At 34.8% G+C, this 23,102-nt stretch overlaps 1 long non-coding RNA gene across 1 annotated transcript; it reads left to right on the top strand.

Annotated features, from left to right (window-relative positions):
• The first annotated feature begins 10,223 nt into the window (after positions 1–10,223).
• LOC128133087 (uncharacterized) lies at positions 10,224–15,257 on the top strand. The gene is made up of 3 exons (XR_008231284.1): positions 10,224–10,388; positions 12,046–12,107; positions 14,938–15,257. It is a non-coding gene; the product is annotated as an uncharacterized LOC128133087 (long non-coding RNA).
• Positions 15,258–23,102: the final 7,845 nt, after the last annotated feature.

Here is a 23,102-nt window from a genome sequence, read left to right as displayed (position 1 = left end):
CACCCAATTTTGGGAGTTCACGGCCCAAGAGTTTCTTAGGCCGTAAACTCCAAATGGTGCTTTTAAGACACCTAAAGCCTTGGACTTTTACCTAGACTTGTTCCCAATAAATCAAGGGCCTTAAATACATCAAAATCACCTCTTGAAGTGAGTTTACGGCCCTGGTAATGCTCCTAGGCCGTAAACACCAAACAAGGGCACCAAAGTGTGCCTAGGGTCCTCATTAGCTTTAAACAAATGTCTAGAACCTATCCTTCATATGCAAGAGGCTTGAAAACAACAAAAACACCATTCCAAGGGAGTTTGTGGCCGTAAACTCCAAAGGAAATGTGTTTCTAGGCCTTAAACCCTTTCAAGAATTGAACCACCAAGTTGGAATAATTCTAGGAATCATTTGGGACTTCAAAACACACAATACCCCCATGGTTGGGAGTTTACGGCCGTAAACTCAAGAGTTTACAACCGTAAACTCCATGTGTGTTAGTATATGAGGAGTAAACTCATATATGGGGTCCTTTGGAACCCTAAACACAAGTGCCTTGTCCCTCAATAGCTTAGATGCAATCCTTAGGGCTTAAAACACTTATATAAAGTGTTTATTGTGTCTAGGATGTCTTAACATTATCAATTAGTGATTTAAGACTAATTGAATGCATATATGTGTGATTATATGTTCATTAGGATCGTAGTGTGTGTACAAGTCCTCACTTGACACCTAGCAATCCTACACCGTCCAGTTCATCCGAACCACCAACTACAGGTGAATTCATACCCCTAATCAATGTTTTAAATGATTTTAAATGCTTTAATGGGGGGATACAAGTAGAAGCAAACATGTTATTAAATCATTGATATGTATTTTATAACTGTGTTTGTCATTTAACAGATTTCACATACTACAAAATGTGATGCATGAAATGGTTTTAAATCTTAAAAATAAATTGTTATCAAATGTTTTACCTTTGAAATGATAATTAAAATGACATCAAGTCATTGTTAATTATTGTTCAAAACCCATAAGATGTCTTACAAAACCATTTTACATTCTTGAACTAAACTATGCATATACACTTATATTCTTATATATGTATTGATGTTATAGTTTACACCTTTCATTCAGTTTCCCACACCCTTGAGTAGTAAGAGTGTATAAACCTACATGATTAACCAATTACCTCTCAGTTAATTATCATAGGGATAATTTGAAGATATCAAACATAATTCCTATTACAAGGAATCACATAAGAGTCAGTTCATTCATGAGTCTATACCAGTACATTACCTGATACATGAGTACATTTACAATTGATTACATGATACCTGAGTACGTTTACATATACTTACCTGATACATGATCATGCTTACATGAACACATTACATGAGTACCTTTACGTAGATACATTTACCTGTGTATATTAACATGAATACTTGTATCTCGAATTGCGAGGATGATTTATTAGTACCTTCTGTGTAAATCTTCCTGCATATCCCTAGTACCTCGGGATATCTAGTCGGGACTCTATCCCCAGTACCTCGGGATATATGGATGGGACTAACCATTCCAGAACCTAGCTGTTAGCAACAGTGGGTGATGAACATCTACGGATGTCTACGATTATCACTTATCATAGATAGATCGATATCGGAACTAACCATTCCTCCATCCTGCTGTTGTAACAGAGGATGAGATGAAAATCTTCGGATGATCATTAGGTTATTACTTATACTAGGAGTACCTTTACAGGGACTAACCCTTCCTCCGCCCTGCTGCTGCTACAGAGGACAATTGGACAATCTTTGGATGTTCATTGGGTTATATATGGCGTGTTAGCCCTAGTACCTCGGGATAACACTTACATTAGTACTTTTTCCTGTTTACTTTATTTTGGGATACTTTCACATAAACGATGAGTTAGACTAAGTACTTTTAGTACTAGTCAATAGAAAGGAAAATCTATCATTTTACTAACAAAACATTCGGGTCTTGGTAGAAGACTACATTGTCATAACAAAACATTCGGGTCTTGGTAGAAGACTACATCTCAAACTGATAGAAAATAAGGGATTTTCTAGGGCTTTTCATACTTACATCATCATTTTCATTTAAAGGTTTACATGACTTTTAAAACAGCTTTTAGTAAGCAAGACAACAACACTTAAATACTTATGAATTCACCAGCTTTGAAGCTGATACTCTCTTTCAAAATAACTTGTATTCTCAGGTCATCAGTAGACAGGTACGGTGCCCAGGTTTTGAGAAAACGGAGTAGACAAGTCTCGTCTTTTATTTTGATTGTATATTTTTGGTGTCTTACTACAATGAAAGAACACACATGTATTAAAACTTTACGTATAATGCAATTGATGATGTTGTTGCTTGTTTATTATATTACACTGTTGTGATACTGTACATGACGTACTCCACCCCTGAACGTTTCCGCCGTTCGTGGTTTTGGGGTGTGACACTTAAAGACCATTTATTGGGGTTTACGGTAGTAAACATGGAGTTTACGGCCGTAAACTCCCCCTCACACCCAATCCTTAATGTTTTGGTCCTTAACAAATCACATGTGATTCCAATTGATTTTTCCAAGCCTTGTATGAATTTTTGAGGGACTTTGGACATGGTTTTAGGAGTTTACGGCCCATGAACCCCCTCATGGTCGTGAACTCATTAGAAAGGGTGTTTTTATATGTTTTAGGCTTCTAAATTGATGGCAGACACTTCTAGAATTTATCCCAAGGTTTGAGGTGTGTTTAAGTGGCATCTTAACACATTTAGAGGAGTTTACTCCCCATTTTAATGATTTTACGGCCCAAGCATATTCTTGGGAAGTAAACTCAAGTTTACTCCTCTAAATTGATGTTCAAGGTGTTCCAAGGCCACTTCCATAATTCTACAAGTCGTATCTAAGCCTTATAGGTGTTTTGGAAGGGTTTAAGGGCTTAAACCCCCCCCCCCCCCTTTATATGTGTTTATGGCCCAAACATGCTCCAGGGCCGTAAACACATGAACAAGGCTCTAAATCATGGTTTGAGGCATTCTAAGTCCATTCCATTAAGTCATCTAGCCATATCTAAGGTCTAATTGTGGTTTGGAAGGGTTTTATTGCTCAAAACCCCCATTTATATGAGTTTACGGCCTAGGACTGTTCTAGGGCCGTAAACTCATGATAATGGTCCTAATCCATGGTTTAAACTCGAATTTGAAGGCTAAAGGGGTGGTATAACAAGTTAGGGAAGATACCTTGGTGATTAGAAGCCTTAAATTTGAGGTTTTGGACCCTTAAACTTGGTTGAGGAGAGAGGTTAGAGAGAGTAGAGAGATGAAGCAAAAGCTTCAAATGAAAGCTTGAACACGTTTAAATAGGTCCCAAAACTTGGATACGGTGAAATTCTACCCGATACCGGCATTAAACGGGGCTTTTGGTCGCACCCGATTAAGTTTCCGTAATCCGATGGGATAGAATTTAGAAATTTCAAATTAATGATTTTGGGCCATTTTCATGAGTTTTTAATGGACTTGAACACTCATGAGATTAAAATAAACTTATAAGTTTATATAACTTAGCCCAAAAACGAAATCGGGACGAATCGATAAAGGCGAATTTTTACGCACGGAACGGAATTCGGCGATGGACAACTTTGGGTTGTTACATTATCCCCCCGTTAGAAGGAATTTCGTCCCAAAATTCAAAGATTACGATACAGTCATGAAATGAAGAGAGATGCAGATGGATCTGTTGCTCCGGATTTTCATGCTCCCAAGTGGCATCGGGTCTCCTCTTGAAGTTCTAGCGAACCCTCACTATCGGGACGTGTCTTGGTTTCGTCGGGTAGATACTTCTTAAGGACCGAGACGTGAAGTACCAGAGGAATGTTACTAAGTTCTGAGGGTAGCCGAAGTTTGAAGGTTACGGAATCGATCCTACGAGGATCACAAAGGGTCTAATGTATCACAAGGGAAGTTTTTCCGCACTTCCAAAGGCGTACTATGTCTTCTCAGAGTAAGACTTCGAACAAGAGGGCACATCTTCATGTGGCAAAGTAGCTAAGGGTCCGATGGTTCTAAAGGAAATTTCTAGGCGGGTTTGCAATAATAGTCGGCGGGACCCAAGAGTTGACGGGTTTTTATGGGTACCTCCGGTGCCGACTATTTCTTTATTGCCTTAGCTTTTGGAAAGGTCCATGAGTACGACTGCTTTGCTTATCTACTTTACCGGAAAGTGGTTTGACCGAAGGTCACCACTACTATCTCGTAGTGATCATATCAAGCCCTGGTTGCTGCCTTGGGTACATCGTCCTCACTGAGGTTTTGGCTACGAGGTAATTCCAGGGATTAGGTTGATGCGAGACTTGACTACGTTCGGAAGGAAATTCTCAGGAAATCTTTGGAAAAAAGGCATCGGGGAAAGAGTTGCAGACTTCTCGTTTCTCGGTAATCACACAGACAAGGAATACATGGGAAAACTTTTTAAGCTTTGATGCACGAAATGATGCGAAGGTTGGATTTAAGTTTGATGCCGAGGATCATGAGAGTCGGGTCAGAGGAAGGTTAAGATGGATGGCTTTCTTGAAACCAAGAATAACAGCATGAATGAGACTCAGTCATTACATGCCAAAGATAGCATCAAAGCATTTCATGATAAGTTTGCTATTAGATCGAATGGAAAAGAACAATTGTCCGGATTGAGGATACAATCTATGGATATGACATTAGCGTTCTCATTCTCACTTGATAACCATCTCGACGGTACACGTTTTCGATTACTAACGAAGGACAGAGTTTAGAAAGATGTTTGAATGGATGGTTAGCAAATTTCTTTCGGCACTAGAATCGAAAAGAATCATGGGCATAAGATTTAACGAGGGGAAATATACCTGTGGCAACGGTGGGATTGGTGGCTGTCTCTTCTTGTCCTATCGCTAGAACTCTTCCGGTGTTTCCAGATGTTACTGCCTTGGGGTAGTTTTGCTTGTAATGTCCAACTTCTCCACAACCATAGCAGGCCCGACCAATGCCCGCTCCGGAAGCTTGACTCGTGGATTGAGTTGGTGTCTTACAGTTTTTCGCCATGTGACCCTTTATGCCACAACTGTTGCAAAATACCTCTATACATGGACTGGAAGTAAGGTGATGATAGTTGCACTTGTCACATCTAGGAAGGGTTCCAGCATACCTACTGGCAGGTTTTCGAGTTGAGGATCCAACAACAGAAACAGTTGCAGGGGAAGTGGCAGCATGAACTGCCACCGTTTGCTGCCTCTTTGAAGACTCCTACGATGTCTGACTTTTCTCCTTCTTCCCAATTTTTCTTTTCTCACCAATCCTCTCTGTCGGCTCAGGAGTGGTAGCTGCCTCCTCAAGGTCTTCACTATGATCGATTAGGATTTGTGCTAAGCATTTGGCGCTGTCATATGTATCCGGCCTCGCAGCTATGACGTTTCCTTTCGTTGGCTGGGTCAGCCCCCAGATGAATCTCTCTATCTTCTTACTCTCCGGGGTAACCACTCCCGGGCAGAGTAATTCCAAGTCATCGAACCTGGAAGTGTAAGCGGCGATATCGGAACCCTTCATCTTCATGTTCTAGAGTTCGTGTTCTAACTTCTGCATTTCTCCCCGAGGGCAGTATTCAGCCAGCAGAAGTTCCTTCATGGCTTCCCAACCAATGGCGTTGGCTACAGGTAAGGTTAGGGATTTGACTCGGCCGTTCCACCAAGTCAGGGCTTTGTCGATAAAGGTGCAGCGACAAACTTCACCTTGTCAGATTCTGAGCAAGCGCAAATTTCAAAGATGGATTCGATCTTCTCGAACCATCGGGTGAGGGAAATGACACCTCCAATGCCATCAAAGGGCGTGGGTTTTGCGTTCATGAAATCTTTATAGGAACCCTCTTTTCGGTGTCCCTGACTGCTTTCTTGGTTTTGGGTTTGGGTACCACCTCCCGAACCACCAGAACCACCGGTGTTCCTTTGAGACATGGCAGCTGCCACTGCGGCAGTAACAGCTGCCTGGAATACTACAGGGTCAATTTGGGGAGGAGGTGGTGGCGGAGGGTTGTTGGTCTTGGAGTTGGGTCTCTTTCTTGGAGGCATCTTCATCTAATAAGATCAAGAAAGAGAGGATGATAAGTCCTCTGAATTGAATCAAGAGATATGGCGGATATATTCCGAATAAGCGATAAAGCAGGAAAGAGTTATCAAAGCAGGAAAATGATCGCTAAGGGAATGATCAAAGAAAAATGCATGAACGAGGATTTCTACCAAGGATTGGCTCGAGAAATACTCCCATAGTATTTCATGATTCGTTACGACGCTGGCTCAATGTTTGTGGTATGAGGGTAAGTTTTAGGCATGCCGCATACCACAGTCACTCCCAAGCACATGTTGGCCATGTCTCGAATGAATATAGTTGGCCAGGCTATATTGATCCTAGACACGACTACATAATTGCCCAGGTTTAACCGCAGTACACAACACCCATTTACTTATAGTTTGTTCTACTTGTAGTTATGGATCTCGACGGTTCGCTATACTTATATACTTTTGAAAATACTTATATTTTGAAGGATACTATTAGTTCAGAGCACTTAGGCCCCTTAATGTTTATAGTTTTATACCATGTAAGGTTTGGTATACTTTATTCACTATAAACAAGGGCTCTGTTACAAATCTGTCATACCCCGAAAACCGAAGGCGGAAACATTTCCGCGGCGGACTCCACGCTGAGTATCAAATCCAATGTGCATAGTAATCAAAGTAAACAACCATTACATTACATATATAAAAGTTTACATTTGTTTCAAAAGTAAATTGTACAAGTGTGATACATAGTATATATGAACAAAATGAGACGAGTCTTCTTTGAAAATCAGCATAAAGCTGGTGAGTTCATAAGCGGTTAGTTTTCTGAAAATGTACGAGTTCCTTTAGTTTCCTGAAAACGTGGTTATCCAAGAAAATCCCATAATTTCTTAAAAGTTTGTTACCAAATCCAAAATGTAATTGTAAAAGATGTACACTGAAAACATGATTGCTCTTGTGAATTGTAAAGTTTAGTTATCTAAATTGTTACACGTTTCTGGTTACGTACTACCATTACCCAGGAAAATCCTATATTTTCCTGCATGTGTGTGTGTGTGAAATTTTACCGATTCTGATTATGTTCAATGTTATCCCCAGGAAAATTCCATATTTTCCTGAATGTGTGTGTGTGTGAAGTCTCCTGAAAGTCTGATTATCCTTAAATGTACATTAGTTTTAACACATATATAAAACTAATAATTAAGTGTAAAGTGTTCATAATCTTGATTGCGAGTCCATAACCATACTTCAGACTAGATATGACTCGGGCCAGGGCCAGTATCCTTTTTATGACTTTCGTCACCCTTGAACCTTTCGGTTCGGCTGTAGCTAGCAGCCATGTGCGGGATTATCAGTCCCGTATAGATCTATACACTCAAGTCACGTTCTCCCTCCTAGAGATTCTGGTTATAGGGGTAGTCCTCCACTCTCTCATGCCAAGGAAGTGTTACAGAGGACGTGTCTCCAATCTTTAAGATTACTCTTTACTTCTCGTGCCTAGGGAAGTAGTATCTATGACTAACTAAGTTCTAATGGTGCCTGTCCTTTACACTCGAGCCTAGGTGTTTTATTAAGGACATTACAAATGTTTTATGTTTTCTAATGGTTTCTATCCTTTACACTCAAGCCATGGGTGTTTTATTACAGACATTACAATGTTTTATGATCTCTATCAATATAAGAGTGAACAATCAATTGTGAAACATAACAATATACAATAAGAATTGAAATCGTTTGAACAAACAACTCTACAAGTTAAAAAGTTTGTTAGTAGGTTTTCAATTCTTAAAAGTGTGCGAATATGAAACCATTTAAATGAAATAATGAATTTAAGTACAAGATATTCTTGTACTTTTGCTTGTATTCCCCCTCCCCCCCTGAAAACATTTAAAAACCATTGAAAAAGGGTAGGGGTATGAACTCACTGGTTGAGAAACGCGTCAGTTTGGATCCTAAACGCCAGTTCTGGGTTCGCGAACACACAAAATTCCTATGGATTAGGAAGTGATACACATTTTTATCTAATTAGGACTTGATTAATTTATTTGTTAAGGACATACACTTCTAGTTGCGGAAACACCCCATTACAAGTGTTTGGAAGGACCCGGGTGACATTTGGGGACACATGAAGCTTGGATATTGAGTTTACTCTTCAAGAGTAAACTCATACAAGAGTTTTCGGCCCTATATACCTCCTCCACATGAGTTCACGGCCGTGAACTCATTGATGGTTCTTTTCGGTGCAAAGTGGCTTCATAACACAAGGATAATTTAGCTAGGATTTTATCTAGGGCATTAGGATGAATTTAGGCTCACTTAAAGACCATTTATTGGGGTTTACGGTAGTAAACATGGAGTTTACGGCCATAAACTACCCCTCACACCCAATCCTTAATGTTTTGTTTCTTAATAAATCACATGTGATTCCAATTGATTTTTCCAAGCCTTGTATGAATTTTTGAGGGACTTTGGACATTGCTTTAGGAGTTTACGGCCCATGAACCCCCTCATGGCCGTGAACTCATTAGAAAGGGTGTTTTTATATGTTTTAGGCTTCTAAATTGATGGTAGACACTTCTAGAATTTGTCCAAAGGTTTGAGGTGTGTTTAAGTGGCATCTTAACACATTTAGAGGAGTTTACTCCCCATTTTAATGAGTTTACAGCCCAAGCATATTCTTGGGTAGTAAACTCAAGTTTACTCCTCTAAATTGATGTTCAAGGTGTTCCAAGGCCACTTCCATAATTCTACAAGTCGTATCTAAGCCTTATAGGTGTTTTGGAAGGGTTTAAGGGCTTAAAAACCCCCCCTTTATATGTGTTTACGGCCCAAGCATGCTCCAGGGACGTAAACATATGAACAAGGCTCTAAATCATGGTTTGAGGCATTCTAAGTCCATTCCATTAAGTCATCTAGCCATATCTAAGGTCTAATTGTGGGTTGGAAGGGTTTTGTTGCTCAAAAACCCCATTTATATGAGTTTACGGCCTAGGACTGTTCTAGGGCCGTAAACTAATGATAATGGTCCTAATCCATGGTTTAAACTCAAATTTGATGGCTAGAGGGGTTGTATAACAAGTTAGGGAAGATACCTTGGTGATTAGAAGCCTTAAATTTGAGGTTTTGGACCCTTAAACTTGGTTGAGGGGAGAGGTTAGAGAGAGAGAGTAGAGAGATGAAGCAAAAGCTTCAAATGAAAGCTTGAACACGTTTAAATAGGTCCCAAAACTTGGACATGGTGAAATTCTACCCGATACCGGCATTAAACGGGGCTTTTGGTCGCACTCAATTAAGTTTCCGTAATCCGACGGGATAGAATTTAGAAATTTCAAATTAATGATTTTGGGCCATTTTCATGAGTTTTTAATGGACTTGAACACTCATGAGATTAAAATAAACTTATAAGTTTATATAACTTAGCCCAAAAACGAAATCGGGACGAATCAATCAGGCGGATTTTTACGCATGGAACGGATTTCGGCGATGGACAACTTTGGGTTGTTACACACTCTTTGACTCGAACACATTTTCATGAATCATATACTCACATCATACACTTGACCTAGTGTTAGATAATTAGGTCCGAGTCTCGTTGGAACTTAAGTCAAAGTTGAAAGCTAGGACTAGTATACTTGATTCCTCAATTTCGCTTGAATCTCGGAATCACTACATAGAATGCCAATAAACCGATAAAACAAGTTACAAACATTATTTATAACAATAAAAGAGTTATAATACCATAAGATAATTTGAAGTCTCAAAGATTCCATTTATTTTGATATCCAAAGATTTAACTCTCAAAACCTTAAAAACCTAAGTTTATAAAATTTAAGCTTAAAAATTTTATAAAAATAATTATGAACCTTACAATATTATTCTAAAATAATTAAAATGAGGAAAAATATAATCAAGAAAAGTAAAAATTTAACCCATTAATAGTCAACCTTATGTTATAAACTAAAACTCAAGAGTTATGAACAAATCTTATCTAAATGCACATTTTATAAAATTTGCGGGAATTTTATAAAGAAATTGGAGATATTTTATAAAATTTATGGAAAATAAATAAAAAAAAGTTCTCTCTCATCCCTCAAAATCTTCCCCCTCTCTCCAAGAAATCCTCTTCCCAAAAAAAGCACTTCATCATTTGTTCTTCTGTCCCACACTCTTCTCTTATCTCTCTCATTTCTCTCTCTCACACACACAACCACATTTTCTCTCTCCCTCACCCTAAACCACGAATTTTGGCAGCAAACTTCATCCATTTCTACTCAAAAACATCAACATTTGAAGTTGTTATTGAGGTAAAAACAAAAATCCTTCATTCCCCCTTCAATCTTCCTTCAAAATCCCAAGTTTTCTTGCATATCTTCTTCTTCTACACCCTTCTATGGATGGATTATTCACATGCATGTTCATAACCACGATGTTTTATGATTACGGTGATATTATTTCACCCAAAAACCAACATGCATGTGATGGTCTTCAAGCTTAGAGGCTTGATCATCAAAGTTTGTTGTTAAAAAGCATTCACATAGGTTCATAAAGGATTTATTCTCAAATAAATATGTAAAACTTCTTTTCTAATCAAATCCGATTTTTCACAGAATTCCATCAACAAAATGAGATGTTCTACAGATTTTCAGAAAATAATTCATTTTTCTCGAATTATTATAATTATTTCAAGAAAATAGGGCAATAATTCATATAAAATACTTTCAGAAGTCTATAAATCCTAGATAAATTCTTGGGTGACCCTAAAGTAAATTATGACATCTCAGTGAGCTTCATTGATTTTTGTGACTCTTTTGTATGGTTTTAAATTTTCTTTTTGTTTAATTGAAATAAATTATAAAGCCACTTTATGGAATATAAAAAGGGTATCTAATAACTTTCACAGCTCCTACCACATGTGGAGTACTCAAAAAAGTATTTTGAGAATTTTTCATAATGCATTCCTATTTTTCCCCGATTTTTGTATTTATAATGGACTAATAATGGGAAAAATATTTTTACTCATCCAAAATTCATCCAAGTTTACCAGAAGACCTTACAATATATTGAAACTCCAAATAAATTTTTTAATGATTTTGTTGTTCAGTATGCTATTTTTCTTCTATTTTCTAAGATTAAATACACTTAAATCCACAAAATCAGATTCCATTAGATAAAAACCACCTTTAGTATTTTTCCCAGATTATTTACACTGTACATGAAGTTTACAAAAATTTGTAGAATTTACTTTAACTATTTATTATTTATTCTCCAATTAATGATTATTTAAGAGGATAAAACAATGAAAAATAGAAAGACTAATTGAAAAATATCTTTTATACTTTTCACAGCTTCTACATGTATAATGACAGTGTTACAAAACTTTTGGCAAATTTTGGAAATGGTTTTCTATTTATTTCAATTTTTATTAGAATAAATGAACAAAAATCATAAAATCGGCTTACACAGTTTAGAAATGCATTTTTATATTTTTCCCAGCTTAAGTATGTCTAATGAAAGAATCATAAAAAGTTTGGGAAGTTTTATCATTTGTATGCTATTTTTTTTCACGAATTTATATTGTTAGGAAGGCTTAAAATTTTGGAAAAATAGTTAATCATATAAAAAATTCAAAGGAAATTTATGAAAGACATCTACTGTATTTACAATGAAAATGCAAAGTTTGACAATTTTTGGAAACTGTTTGATAATATTTTAGAATTTTAGGAGCTTAAAACACCTTTTAAATGTGTTGAAATACCCTCAATTAATATTATAGAAATCTGGAAATTAATATCAAAAATTGTCTTAATCACATGAGTTATAAATTTTCAGCATTTCAGAAAAGATGTTTGTAACTTATCAATATTAAATTTTGACACAATATTGGCATAATTATATTGTAGTAGTAAGTATATTAGCATTAGATTTTGACAAGAGACTCACTAGCGTATACCATTATTGTAGGATTCGGTAGTGGTACAAGTGGAACTTAGATCAAGGCATCATTTGCATCATCTCAATGCATTGTGAGTATTCACCAATCCCCTATTTTCGGTTTTTAAATGTTTTGGGGTGGAAAAACATGTCCTAAACTTTTTATGTTCGTTGTATTTATTTTGACTCGTATGAAACTTGGTTGCTATATTTTGTATGTATGTGTATGTTACTTTAATTCATGAGGATTGTATCGTGATTAAGTCCCTGAAATCTCTAGACACAACTCATTAAGTCTTTTGAGCCTATGTTTATTAGGAGGTAAACAAACTCCTCACTCGCACGATTCGCTTGAGTGCATTTTACCATTTTATACACTATGTTTGTGTGACAACCCGAAGTTTGCTCCATCGCCGTAACCCATTTCCGTCCATAAAATTCATCTTTTTCGAATTGTTTCCGTTTAAGTTTTTAAATTACGTCATTATTTTTTAGACTTCCATTATGACTTAATTGGTATCCAAACACGTTAGAAACTCATGAAAACATCCCAAACTATTATTTAGAAAATTTTTAGTTTCGACTACATCGGGTTACAACAACTAAATCGGGTACGACCAAAAGCCTCGTTTAACGACAGTATCGGGTAGATTTCCTCCGGGCCATAATCTCAACCCCTATATAATGGATTTAGTGACCACATTTTGAAGCTTTTTCACTCTATTAAAACACTTTATCTCACTACTCTCTCTCTAAAACTCGACTTTGATCCAAAATCATCCATTTCAAGCTCCAATTTGGTAAGAAATCCATCCTAGCTCATAATATAGCATGTTTGGCTTTCAAATTCGTGTTTAAATCATAAAATAGGACCAAGAACTTGTGTTTACGGTCTAGGGACCTACCCAAACCGTGAACACCTATAAATTGGGTTTTGGAGCCCCAAGACCCTTCCAAACCACTTCTAGTGCTTAGTTATGACCTTTGGACTTGCAGGAATGGACTTAGACCACCAAAATCATACCATTTAGGGGGAAAACTTCAGTTTATGGCCCCAGATCATGCTTGGACCGTAAACCAACATTCATAGACCATAAACACCTTTTAAGGTGTTAAATTGCCCCTTAAACACCTCCAAAAGCTTCTATGAGCTTCCATGAGTGCATAGAACCTTATATTCCTTCATGTGATGCACCAAAACACACACAAATGATTCACACTTGAGTTTATGGCCCAAGAACATTCTTGGACCATAAACACCCCTTCTTAGACCATAAACTCCTCCAAAAAGTGTTAAAGTGCCCTTAACACCTTGTATGGCTTATAATTGGAACTAGAACTTTGTATGCTTAATCTACAACCACCAAAACACATGATTCATGGACAAACATGAGTTTACGGCCGTAAACTCATGCGTTTAAGGTAGTAAACTCACCAAGAACATCTTCTTAGACTGTAAACTCCTTTTCCTGAGTCAATTCAAGTCCCAATCGCTTCCTAAGCCATGGAATCAACCCTAGAACCTTCCCTTGTGCATTGTAAGACCACTTAGCACCCTAGAACACTCCACCCATGATTTTACGGCCGTAAACTCATGCGGATATGGTCATTGGACCGTAAACTCCCCTAAGGGCTAACTCTTGAAGAGTAAACTCCTTATATAGGCCCTACACACCCTCAAATACAACCCGGATCATTCTAAACACTTGAAATAGAGTGATTTCGCGTCTCGGAGTGTATATTCTCAATTAAATAGTAGTTCAAAGCCTAATTAGATACAAATCTGTATCTTGTCATATTACATAGGAACCTCGCATGTTTTCAAGCCCCGAACTGACGTTTAGCATCCAAACCGACACATTCCGCGATTTGTGAGTTCATACCCCTACACCTTTTTCAGTGTTTTTTAATGTTTTCAGAGGGGAATACAAGCAAAAGTACAAGGATATCTTGTACTCAAACTTATTATTTCATTTGAAATGATTCATATTCCACATGCTTTTAGCAATCGAAACCATATTAACCAACAGTTTGACTTGCAGAGTTAGTTTTCAAATCTTATTATATATTGTTATATTATATATTTCTCAGATGATTTTCCACCTTATTATTGTTAAAGGCATTAGTTTAGTACTTTTGATTTCGTCCTCTGTAACACTCCACAGAGATATGCGGGTGGAGGACCGACCTTTTGTAATTAGAATCTAAAACAGGATTTTCCGCATTATTACTTGTAAATTCGTTAATCTTAATAATTGGAGACACGTCCTCTGTAACACTCCACAAAGATACGCGAGTGGAGGACCGCCCCTGTAACCAGAATCTCCTGGAGGGAGAGCGTGACTTGAGTGTATAGATCTATACGGGGCTGACTACCCCGCACCTGGCTGCTAGCTACAGCCGAACCGAAAGGTTCAAGGGTGACGAAAGTCATAAATTGATGATGGACTACTTATTTCCATTTTTAGTCTATCGTATGGTTATGGAACTCGCAAGTTAGATAACGGAGATTTACTTGTTGGTAATAATGAATTTAGTAAGCTAATAACCTTAAGAATTAGTTTACTTTCCACACAATAGTTTTATATACGTGTTAAAACTAACATACATTTCAAGGATAACCAGGCTTTCAGGAAACCTCACACAAACATTTTAAGTATGGTAGATACTTGTACATTACATTTTGGATTCGATAACCAAACACAAACTTTAAGGAAAATAAGGGTTTTTCCTGGGATAACTGAACTGTTCTTAACTAAACCGTGTAACTAATGAATAACTAAACTTTACTTTTAAGAAAATATGGGATTTTCTTGGATTCATAACTTTTACAGAAAACCAAAGGAAAATCGTTCATTTTCATAAAAACAAACCGCTTATGAACTCACCAGCTGCTGATTTTTAAACTGCTTGTATTCTCAGGTCCACATTAGACAGGTACCCCGTGATTTTTTGGAAATCGGAGCGTATAGAAGACCCGTCTTAGCTTTTGTTCATATGATACTTATATGTATAACACTTTTAACACTTTACTTTCAAACAAATGTAAATTTCCTATGTAATGTAATGTTTTTTGTTTACTACGCTTACTATGTACATTGGTTGCAATATACATGACGTCCTCTGCCCCGGAACGTTTCTGCCATCGGTTTTGGGGTGTGACAGTTTGCGATACACATAGTAGTCAATAGGGCACGATTCGGTCATTAAGCTTGGGTTGTGAACTCATGAATGGAAACTTGATGCACATACAAATCTTTATGTACATATGAAACTTGTATTCTCTTGTTAGCAACAACACTTGTATGCTTATTTTAGCAATGAAACTTGTATACTTATTTTAGCAACGAAAATTTTATGCCTATTGTAGCAACGAACTTTGTTTCTCATTATAGCAAGGAACTTTTATTACTGGAAACTTATATACATGTTTTAGCAATGAACTTGTTTTCTCCTTGTAGAAACGAAATTGATTGCTCATTTTAGCAATGAAACTTGTTTACTCGTTTGAGTAACGAACTTTATCTTCCATCAGAATATGAACGTTACATCTCATTTGGGCAACATACTTTATCTCTCACGATGACAAAGAACTTTGTTTTTTTTACAAACTTATTTACTCATTTTAACAATATACTTTTATTATTGGAAACTTTTATCAAAACTTTGATTTCAATTCATGGAACCAATATTATTTTGTTTATCTATGAGTACTCACCAATTATTTTTATAGTTGGCGCTCGTTTTACATGCTTTTTCAGGAATCATCTAGTAAGAGGCACGTAAAGACACAACACTTGTAGGAGCATTTGCATGTGTTGACTTTTAAATACATTGTAATTTCTTTTAAAAAGTTGTTCAAACTCATTGTAAATTTCTAATGATTTTTAATACTATGGTTGGTGTTGTCTTTAAACTTTTGCTGTGAGACCCTTTGTACTGCCACGCCCCGTGTTTCCGCTTTTGCGGGGTGTGACATAAATGGTATCAGAGCCGAAGGTTATAGAGAATACCAGTTTTCCTTTGGAGAACCACAACTATAGCCAAAAAATTTCAAAACGTTTTTAAAATACTAAACATACTACTAGTATAACTAATTCGAGTACACATTATTGGACTTTAATTAAGTATAGCCTGGCCAACTATGCTTAATTAAGGAAACTTAATGCGAGGCTTGAAACGGTTATAGTAGAATTATGTTCAAAACGATTTTCAGCTTGAACTTTTGAAAACCAAAGTTTTTTGGTGTGCGTACGGGCATTGCATATTATAGGCATTTATCTAGGTACACTTAGAAGCTAGGTGCACTTTTACCACAATGTCTTATTTAGAAATATTCTTATCCCTTATCAAGTGCTAGGTTAACCACTTAGGTTATATCACTAACCACTCTAAGAGCAATCCACTTAGTACTGAGTTAAGGTTAGTAGCTAGATACACACTAGTAATAATCTTAAGTCAAAACCTATACCAATTATTCCTCAATTCCCCTTTTAACTCGTCTTCGTACTAGAGTTACAAATAGGAAAAGCGTTCTGATATCGACATGGATGAGAGTTGTAGCATTGTGTTAGAAGGTAGACGAGTAGTCACTTGGATACCATTGGAGAGCATTCCCGATTCGACTCACGAGGAGACACAAAGTTTTAACCCATTATCACTAATATGAGAGACCATCTTTCTACGCTACGATTTAGCTTTAGGTTGTTTCCACCTTGAGCTTAAATCTGAACATAGGATACCCTTTGACCTCTATAAAAGGTTGCGAAACCACATTGACACCATAAAACGTTTTACACATAATTTTTCTTCTCCTTTATTTTGGGGAAGGTTCTTGCCTTATACACGCCTTAGTATTTAGGTATGATCAACTACACTAATCTACTTATTCCTTACTTCTTAATCTTCCATCGAAAGGTTATTTCATTTTATCAGTTTTATTTATAATCGATAAAATACTTTATAAGCACTTCATACAACTTACTAGACTTTTCCTAACAATTTAAGTCATATTCTCACTAAAAATCTTTTGACAACTTGCTTTAACTTAACTCTTCTCTTCAAAACTCAATTTAACCACTATTGGTTTTAAACTTGCTATTTCAATTTCATTTCAAATCCATTTCAATGGATAGATGTGCTTTTAAGGGCATATAAACCATTTTAAACCTTGCTTACCATTTTGACACGTTTTCGAAAAACTTAGAAACATTTTATTTTATAAAAGTGTTTAAACTCTATGCTATAAAACTTAAACATATGACATTGAAGTTCATAATATCTTAAAAAGTTTCATCGAATCTTCAAAACAATTTTGTTTTGACACTTTTAACAGATTTCTCATTTAGACATTGTAATTTACTTTAATGTGTTTTCTCGAAACCCACCATGATATTTATGCAAACTTATACTTCAAACATGTTTATAAGACATCTTTATTGCTTGTATTTCAGAACATACCTTATTTGTGTTCTTTGCTTTAATATACTTTTATAATCTATAAAGTTTTTAAAATTTATAGCATTTGAAAACTTAGTGTTCACTTTTAAATATCAAGTGATACACTCCCAACAATGAATAATTATTCTTTTAAATATATTGAGTCTGAACCTTATCCATTTTAATCATTGTTGGACTTCAGTCTAAAAAATCAAAATTGTCAAATTTTCAATTGCCATTTGTAGGGCTTCTTCTTTTTCACAAATGGAGTTCAACTTAATAGATAACTTATGAATTTTTAGCAATCCTTAGCAAACACTTTAAAACTTCCACATTTATACTTAATCATCAATATACATCAAATATTGAAGTATGAAATATATCTCAATCTGGTTTTAAATCTGCCTATAGGTATTATTCCTTATAATGTTAACAATAGCAATCATTGCCGCCGCTACCTTCCTTTTTCTTTCCCCTGAAGTTGAGTTCTCACTCTCCTTCTGATTTTAGATCTCGCACGGCCATAATAGTAACATAATACATTGTCTAACTATGTTTCTGTCTATTTTGCTTCTCATGGTATCATGTTCGTACACACAGACTAGAAGTCTACCCTTTCGTTTTGAGTGATTAATACATGTATAGTCGTGAGGAATAATTTTAATTTAGTCAACTTTGATATATTCAATTAGGCATTTTATGATATACATCTTGTTTTTATTTGTAAATCTCTATAAACAAGTGATCCTGATTTGCATTTGCACTTTTGTTTTAAATTCAGAAACTTGATATAAAATGCAATTTTCATTGTATTTTTCCTTACAATTAATACACAAGACGAATACCATTGTTCTTATCATTTTTCTATATCCGGAAAAATATATGTGAAGGATATGTTTTCTTATGTTTCTTCTTTTCTTTAAATATATCAAAACTCTTGAATATTACTATTATCTATTCTCTAAATGATTGTCTTTGTAGAAACACTAAATTAAGAATGTGTTATTTTCAATGATCGATATTTTTACAACTTTCTTAAAATAATATTCTACTTTGTAATTTTCAGTGAGTTCCTAAACTCTCAACCTTGTTTTCATAAATGTTCTGACTCGTAAGCTTGAAATTGTCCTGACTTAAGCAATTAGACAATTTTTCAAATGAGTAATCAAAATATTTATGTATAAATTCCCTTATTGATGACTTAAACCTATAACCTTAATTAATCTTTATATTATTTTACTACGTCGTTTGATCGCCACACATGTATCTTCATTACCTTGGAATTATTACACATTTTGATAATAATGAGATTAACTATAATTTCTAAACACACATTTTGATATCAGTGAGATTTTTATCACTTCTAAACACTTAAAATTCTATCTACACAATGTAATTTAAAATATCATAAACTTGCATCGCCTCCATTTGCGACAATGACTCTCTCTCTCTCTCTCTCTCTCTCTATATATATATATATATATATATATATATATATATATATATATATATTCTTGAATATTGTTTTAGTATAGTAAGAGTAACCGTAGTAGTAAATATTGCTTCAGAAATCCTCGATCGTTTCGTAATTTATTTTATAGACGACACTTAAATAGCCCTTACATTCGAGAGGTAACAAAACTACGTTCCTTACCCATAGTACGTATCTTTAGGAACTTACCCTTGATCACTACTTTTTCATTCGTGCTACCCGTTCTTATTTCGGAATATGTATTTTCCAGATTTAGTAGCCAACCCGGAAGTGAACAAATTGTTTTTAATCCCTTCTTTATTAGATGGCAAATTTACACTTAGTTCTGATTTAGAATGAGACTTAAGAATCAATGCGGACTTAACGCTCAGTGCAGTTGGTGCTTCAGCAAAACTTATAGCACTCTCTTAATTCATATAATATTTAACTAGATGATCTTTTTCGACTAGGTCACCATGGTTGGATCATGATTCCATGAACCAAATTTTCCATAATCAAGATGAAAGAACTCGAATTAAAGAAACACTAATTTGACTATAGCTAAAGAATTGGGCTCTTCCTTTGAGGAAATAAACCCAAAATAATCAAAGAACACTTCAAGTCACTACCTCTCCAACTATACAATTGAATTTGGCTAACTTCTAATAGAATATGTCACGAATTGAATTTCGGGACGAAATTCTTTCAAACGGCGGAGACAGTGACAACCGTCAAAATTCGAGTCGGTTCTAGATTTGACAAAACTTAGTTGAACGTATAAGCACGACACATACTAGACTTAGTAACTAGAAGCTAAGTTATAACCTACTGGAAACATGGAAACAAGTAGAATCGAAGGATAGTGTACTTAGATTTCAAATGGTTATGTGAATTCTACGACTACTTAACTGTAGAGACTATCCATATTCGGGTCACGCTTTAACTCGAACACCTTTTCATGAATCATATACACACATCATGCACTTGACCTAGTGGTAGAAATTAGGTCTGAGTCTCGTTGGAACTGAAGTCAAAGTTGAAAGCTAGGACTAGTATACTTGATTCCTCAATTTCACTTGAATCTCGAAATCACTACATAGAATGCCAGTAAACCGATAAAAACAAGTTACAAACATTATTTATAACTATAAAAGAGTTATAATACCATAAGATAATTTGAAGTCTCAAAGATTCTATTTATTTTGATATCCAAAGATTTAACTCTCAAAACCATAAAAACCTAAGTTTATAAAATTTAAGCTTAAAAATTTTATAAAAATAATTATGAACCTTAAAATATTATTCTAAAATAATTAAAATGAGGGAAAATGTAATCAAGAGAAGTAAATATTTAACCCATTAATAGTCAACCTTATGTTATAAACTAAAAACGCAAGAGTTATGAACAAATCTTATCTAAATGCATATTTTATAAAATTTGGAGGAATTTTATAAAGAAATTGGAGATATTTTATAAAATTTATGGAAAATAAATAAAAAAAGTCCTCTCTAATCCCTCAAAATCGTCCCCCTCTCTCCAAGAAAGCGTCTTCCCAAAAAAAGCACTTCATCATTTGTTCTTCTTTCCCACACTCTTCTCTCATCTCTCTCATTTCTATCTCTCACACACACCACCACATTTTCTCTCTCCCTCACCCTAAACGATGAATTTTGGCAACAAAGTTCATCCATTTCTACTAAAAAACATCAACATTTGAAGTTGTTCTTGAGGTTAAAACGAAAATCCTTCATTCCCCCTTCAATCTTCCTTCAAAATCCCAAGTTTTCTTGCATATCTTCTTCTTCTACACCATTCTATGGATGGATTATTCACATGCATGTTCATAACCACGGTTTTTATAATTAGGGTGATATTATTTCACCCAAAAACCAACATGCATGTGAGGATCTTCAAGGTTAGAGGCTTGATCATCAAAGTTTGTTGTTAAAAAGCATTCACATAGGTTCATAAATGATTTATTCCCAAATAATTATTTAAAACTTCTTTTCTAATCAAATCCGATTTTTCACAGAATTCCATCAACAAAACGAGATTTCCTAAAAAATTTCGGAAAATAAGTCATTTTTCTCGAATTATTATAATTATTGCAAGAATGTAGGGCAATAATTCATATTAAATACTTTCATAAGTGTATAAATTCTAGGTAAATTCGTTGGTGACCCCTAAAGTAAATTATGAGATCTCAGTGAGTTTCGTCGATGTTTGTGACTCTTTTGTATGGTTTTGAATTTTCTTTTTTTTAATTGAAATAAATCATAAAGCCACTTTATGGAATATGAAAAGGGTATCTAATAATTTTCGCAATTCCTACCACATTTGGAATACTCAAAAAAATATTTTGAGAATTTTTCTTAATGCATTCCTATTTTTCCCTGATTTTTTTATTTATAATGCACTAATAATGGGAAAAATAGTTTTGCTCATACAAAATTCATGAAAATTTACCAGAAGACCTTATAATATATTGAAACACCAAATAAAAATTTGGATGATTTTTATGTTCAGTATGAAAATTTTCTTCTATTGTCTAAGATTAAATACACTTAAATCCACAAAATCGGATTCCACTAGATTATTTACACTGTAAAAGAAGTTTACAAAAATTTTGGGAATTTTATTTAACTATTTAATGATTGTTCTCTAATTAGTGATTATTTAAGTTGATAAAACAAAGAAAAATAGAACGACTAATTGAAAAATATCTTTTATATTTTTCACAGTTTCTACATGTATAATAACAGTGTTAAAATTGTTTGGGCTATTTTGGAAACAATTTTCTATTTATTTCAATTTTTATTAGAATAAATGAACAAAAATCATAAAATTGGGTTAAACAATTTAGAAATCAATTTTTATATTTTTCCTAGCTTAAGTATTGCTAATGAAAGTATCATAAAAAGTTTGGGATTTTTTATCATTTGGATGCTATTTTTTCACAAATTTATATTGTTATGAAGGCTTAAAATTTTGGAAAATAGTTATTCGTATAAAAAATTCAAAGGAAAATTTATTGAACACCTCTACTGTATTTAGACGGAAAATGCAAAGTTTGACAATTTTTGGAAATTGTTTGATAATATTTAGATTTTTAGGAGCTTAAAACACCTTTAAATGTGTTGAAATACCCTCAATTAGTATTATAAAAATCTGGAAATTAATATCCAAAATTGTCTTAGTCACATGAGTTATAAATTTTCAGCATTTCAGAAAAGATGTTTGTAACTTATCAATATTAAATTTTGACACAATATTGGCATAATTCTATTGTAGTAGTAAGTATATTAGCATTAGATTTTGACTAGAGACTCACTAGCGTATACCATTATTGTAGGATTCGGTAGTGGCACAAGTGGAATAGATCAAGGCATCATTTGCATCATCTCAATGCATTGCGAGTATTCACCACTCCCCTATTTTCGGTTTTTAAATGTTTTGGGGGTGGAAAAGCATGTCTTAAACTTTTTATGTTCGTTGTATTTATTTTGACTCGTATGAAACTTGGTTGCTATATTTTGTATGTGTGTGTATGTTACTTTAATTCATGAGGATTGTATCGCGATTAAGTCCCTGGAATCTCTAGACACAACACATTAACTCTTTTGAGCCTATGGTTATTATGGTTAACACTATAAGGAGGTAAACAAACTCCTCACTCGCACGATTCTCTTGAGTGCATTTTACCATTTTATACACTATGTTTGCAATACACATAGTAGTCAATAGGGCACGATTTGGTCATTAGGCTTTGGTTGTGAACTAATGAATGGAAACTTGATGCACATACGAATCTTTATGCACATATGAAACTTGTATTCTCATGTTAGCAACGAAACTTGTATACTTATTTTAGCAATGAAACTTGTATACTTATCTTAGCAAGGAAAGTTTTATGCCTATTATAGCAACGAACTTTGTTTCTCATTATAGCAACGAACTTTTATTACTGGAAACTTATATACATGTTTTAGCAATGAAATTGTTTGCTCCTTGTAGCAACGAAATTGATTGCTCATTTTAGCAATGAAACTTGTTTACTCGTTTGAGTAATGAACTTTATCTTCCATGAGAATATGAACGTTCCATCTCATTTGGGCAACATGCTTTATCTCTCATGATGACAAAGAACTTTGTTTTTTTATAAACTTATTTACTCAT

Source organism: Lactuca sativa, chromosome 3 (genome assembly GCF_002870075.4).
Source record: "Lactuca sativa cultivar Salinas chromosome 3, Lsat_Salinas_v11, whole genome shotgun sequence".
NCBI lineage: Eukaryota > Viridiplantae > Streptophyta > Magnoliopsida > Asterales > Asteraceae > Lactuca > Lactuca sativa.
This window is presented reverse-complemented; position numbering and strand designations above follow the sequence as displayed.